This window comes from Neophocaena asiaeorientalis, unplaced genomic scaffold (assembly GCF_003031525.2).
Source record: "Neophocaena asiaeorientalis asiaeorientalis breed wild unplaced genomic scaffold, Neophocaena_asiaeorientalis_V1.1 scaffold417, whole genome shotgun sequence".
In the NCBI taxonomy this organism is placed as follows: Eukaryota; Metazoa; Chordata; class Mammalia; order Artiodactyla; family Phocoenidae; genus Neophocaena; species Neophocaena asiaeorientalis.
The window spans coordinates 654,919-659,865 of NW_020175387.1; positions in this window are offsets into that span (position 1 = coordinate 654,919).

Sequence of the window (4,947 nt, forward strand, 5' to 3'; positions counted from 1 at the left end):
TGTCACACAAACTAGAAACTTGGTAGTTATCTTAGATACCACCCACAACTTTCCTTCCCCTCGTGTCCAACAATCATTTACACTTGCCAATTTCACTCTCTAAATATTTCTCGGCTCTATTCCCTCCTCACCACCCTAGTTTGGACTCTCACTTTCTCTTACTTCTCTTGGACCAGTGTAATCATCTCTTCATTGGTTTCTCTGTCTTCAATCCTGGATCCCACAAGTCTGTTCTCTTTTCTTATTGAATCAAATCCAGGCTCTTTAATATGGCACAGAAATGTCTCCATGATCTAGCACTTGACAAATTCCCTAACTTCATTTTATTCTTTCCTCTCTCACAATTCACACTCTAGATATGATGACCTGGTTTTACTCTGCAACCTTACTCTCTTATTTCAGACTTCTAGTCCTTGCTTGGCCTAGGCTCACTGACCAGAGAGCCTTGAGCACATTCCTCTCCTACAGACACCCCCCTTCACTTACTCAGGTTCACTTTCCTGGATAGCAGTCCCTGATGGATCTTCAACCCCCCTTTATTTTGGTTTTTGTCTGTGCTCCTTGTACAAGTCTCAGTCACTGCACTTACATTCTTTTATGATTTTCTCTTTGCATATCTGCTTTCTCCACTGTACTCGCCTCCTCTGTGAGAAAATGTCAGAATTATTCTTTCATCTCCAACATCCAATCTGTTATAATTATGACAGATTAGGTGCTCAAATAATATTTGTTGAAGAAAAAACAGAAAGAAGGAAGGGAGGGAGGGAGAAATGGAAGAAGAAAGGAAGGAACAAAAGGAGGAAGGATCATTTTTGTAGTGGAAAAAATGTCACTTTCAAATACAACTGTTGATTAAATACAGTGATGATAAAATAGAGACATAAACACTTTGATTCTGTCTCGGTTAAACCTGGAAGAAATTATAGGTTAGCATCAACTGGATGTCTTGGGGGCAAAATCCTCTTATGTCAAGTACTAGTCATTAATAGACAGATGGGCTGAACAACTTTTCATCCCTATAATCTCAGCAGCATAAAGAACAAAGAAATCAGACAGAGGGAAAATGTCTTATTTATATTTGAATGATATGGGCCATGACCATTGCTACGTTTCCTAAGAAGAAACAAGAAGTTTCCTGAAATATTCACAAGTTCTTCATGGGTTTTTCTGTCTAGGATGGTCCTAAAATTTAAATACAAAATTTCTGGAATGTAAACTTTAATCTCAAAGCATGTAAAAGAGGGAATTATTTATTTAATCTATAGAACATGTTTGTTTCAGGGACTGGAATTTGCTCACTTAAATGGTAAATTAACTGTTAATCTGACTCATTATTATATAAATTGTGTGGAATTATTTGTTCACTAGAGAAAATTATTCAGGTCCCTGGGTCTAGTTTTCCTCTATGACAATTTTGCAATGCATAAAAAAAATAAGAAAGTCTTATAACTAACTTAAACCCAAACACCATGAGAAGTCTAGTATCTTTGCAAACATATTATCGCTTTAAAAATTTATTTTATTTTATTTTATTTATTTTTTTGGCTGCATTGGGTCTTTGTTGCTACACGCTGGTTTTCTCTAGATGCGGTTTACTCTTCGTAGCGGTGCACGGGCTTTTCCGTGTGGTGGCTTCTCTTTCTGTGAAGCATGGGCTCTAGGCTCACGGGCTTCAGTAGTTGCAGCACGCGGGCTCAGTAGTTGCAGTACATGGGCTCAGTAGCTGTGGCTCGCGGGCTTAGTTGCTCCATGGCATGTGGGATCTTCCCGGACCAGGGCTCAAACCCATGTCCCCTGCACTGGCAGGCAGATTCTTAACTACTGCATCACCAGGGAAGTCCCCATATTATTCCTTTTTCCCACCACACCCTGTTATGCATTCAGGTTTCTAAAAAACATTACTGGAGGTCCAGTCTTTATAGTCTCTGCATAGAAATTTCTTTCAAAATATTACAGACTTTATTTTTAAACTTTTTAAATGTAAAAAATAATACAAGTACCTTCTACTCTGCCCTGGTTGGAATTTCCCAAACATTGGAAGCAATTTGAAGTCATTCCTCTATCATTTTTTTCCATTTCAGTAATATTTTCCCCATTCCTCTTAAGGAAAAGATTAAGATTATTTTCCATTTTATGGCTTAGCTGCTAATAAGAGGGCATTTAAGAACAGATATCAGGAAAAAATTAAAGAGCTGGGGAGTAGGACACCGCAGAGAGCAGGTCCTCATTCATTGTCTAATTACATTATCATGGATCCAGAATGAAATTGCTTCTCTCCAAGAAGCATGGCCAGGTGATGACCCAATTATTAGGGAAACAGGTGAAGGAGACACCTGAGCGCTGGTCTCAGAAAGCTGTATGAAGCAGGACTCCGATTCTGTGGGTGGTGTGGCAGGCGTGTGGCAGGCATGTGGCAGGTGTGCAGCACGGCTCATCGGTGCTACAGTGACCACCTGAGACAGCAGCAGGCCTGAGCCAGTGGGCAGGCATCTTGCTGTGTGTTTATATCCATCAGATGAATGGCCAGTTACACGAATGATGGGCTATTCAGTTGGAAGTGGCCTTCGGAAAAATAAATAACAAATCCCTGCCTTTCTAACATCTCCGCTCTTTTGTAGAAAGGAAAGACTTAGCCTCATCGTTCTCTTTTGAAATTAGTAGATTTTAAAGATGTCTTTGATAGATTTCTTGGATTTAGGAGTAAGAATTATGATAGGATTAGCTGCAATTTATTGGGCTCTTACTATATGCTGCACACTTTACATTTATTTTCTCAACGAAGCCCCTCAGTGACCCAATGAGTGTTATTGCTCCCTTTCACACAGCTAATAAATGGCAAATCCAGGTCTGAACCCCCAATCTGTCCGACTCCAAAGCCCTTGTCTTGACCACAACCTACGGCACTTGCCAGATCTTAAGCCAAGTAGAAGACAAGCATATCTGCTGATCAGGCTGGCCAGCCTTGGAAATAAGCAGTCACCAGGACCATAGCTCCTGAAGGCTCTCCTAAATGCCTGCCACCAAGCCTGGAAGATAAAGTGAAGGTGAGTCATGGTGGTGGCAGTGAGGAGGCAGAACCTGTGGGACTTGGTGATTGCGTGAGCCAAGGATGATTCCCAGGTTTCTAACTGGAAGGGGTGAGGCAGTGGTGGTGCCATTCGCTGAAACTGGAAACAGAAGAAGAGTAGAAGGTTCGTGATGCTGGGTTCAGATTGGGATGTGCTGGGTTTGAGATGCCTGTTGATATTCATGTGAACACATAGACAATTAAATCTGGAGCTAAGGAGAGAGGTACACATTGAAAAATAGAAATGTGGATGTCACCAACTTATTGGGACACATGAGGTCAGAACTATGGATAAGATTGTCCTAAGAGAGCCTGGGGAATAATAATGGGAGCCTTGGTCTGGACACCTGAATGCTACCAACGTGTACAGAATGAATAGAGGAAGTGAAACTATGAAAAGAGATGGACCAGGAATGACCAGAGAGAGGGAAAACCAAGGGGCATTATTCTAAAAACCAAAAGAAGAGAAAATGTCAAGAGAACTTGCCCACCCATCTCTAACACTCCAGATAGGTCAGTAGATGCGTTCTGTGCTCCCAAACACCTGCCCAAGACTTTATTATGTCTTAACACTGTTTGTTTACCTGTGTCTCTAATTCAGGGTCAACAAGATCTTCAAGGGCAGGGCCTGGTTGTCTCTGTATTCCCAGGATCTAAGATATGTCCAGTGACTTGGGCAACTGAGAGCAGTTTCAATGAAGTTGTAGGGGTGGACTTCTGGTTGGAATAAATGGGGGAAGAGGAATTTAAAATGTGGCTCAATCTCAATTATCCACACTGAGGGAACAGAACAGAAATGTTGGTGAAACACAGAAAAAGAGGTAAGCTCAAAAGTTACACTTGACTTTGAACACAGACTCCATAGAGAGCTTATATTCTTTCAGAGACCCAGGCAATCCCTCCTCCAGTCCTAGCCCTCCTGTGTTGTGGCCGTAATGTCTGCAGTTGAAACCCTCCCAGGAAGAGGAAAGAGGCGGTCAACACCTCAAAGGGGATGAGTCCATGATTAAGTGAGAACTGACTAGTATGGAAGGGGCATAGAAGAATGAAGCTTCGTGTAGGTAAAACTCTGCTGCTGTAGATAACAGAAGGTCTGAGCGTTTGCAAGCCGGTAAGACATTTTCAAGCCTTGAAGATTTTCAAGTACTTTAAGAGTTTGGACTAATGCCATTCAGAGAGTGTTTCCTTTATAAAGGTATCATTACAATAATGAATGTTTTGCATTTGGGGAAGTGGTGTCATATTTGGAATGTTCAGCCAAAGGGGAAAAGATTAGTAGCTATTTAACCACCTCTGGAGAACATGAGGATTTTCGTTTCTTGAGTCTTTTTTTTTTCACCCCAAAGTCAAATGAAGGGTGGCGTAAGGAAAAATTGAAAACAGAAACAAGTGAGCTGGTTTGATCATAATAATTAAAAAAGTACTTCATGGGCTTCCCTGGTGGCGCAGTGGTTGAGAGTCCGACTGTCGATGCAGGGGACACGGGTTCGCGCCCCGGTCCGGGAGGATCCCACATGCCGCGGAGCGGCTGGGCCCGTGAGCCATGGTCGCTGAGCCTGTGCGTCCGGAGGCTGTGCTCCGCAGCAGGAGAGGCCACAACAGTGAGAGGCACGCGTACCGCAAAAAAAAAAGTACTTCATGTACATATCAGTCTGTTTTTTAAAGTACTTCCACAGGCATTATCGGATTTGATGGATATTTATAAACAAACAAACAAATGCAGTTAGCTGTGATAATCCTCATGAAAGAAATGAGGAAACTGAGCATCAGATAAAAGCTTCATCTTCAGTAGCACCATTTTTTTTTTTTTTTTTTTTTTTCGGTACGCAGGCCTCTCACTGTTGTGACCTCTCCCCTTGCAGAGCACAGGCTCCGGACGC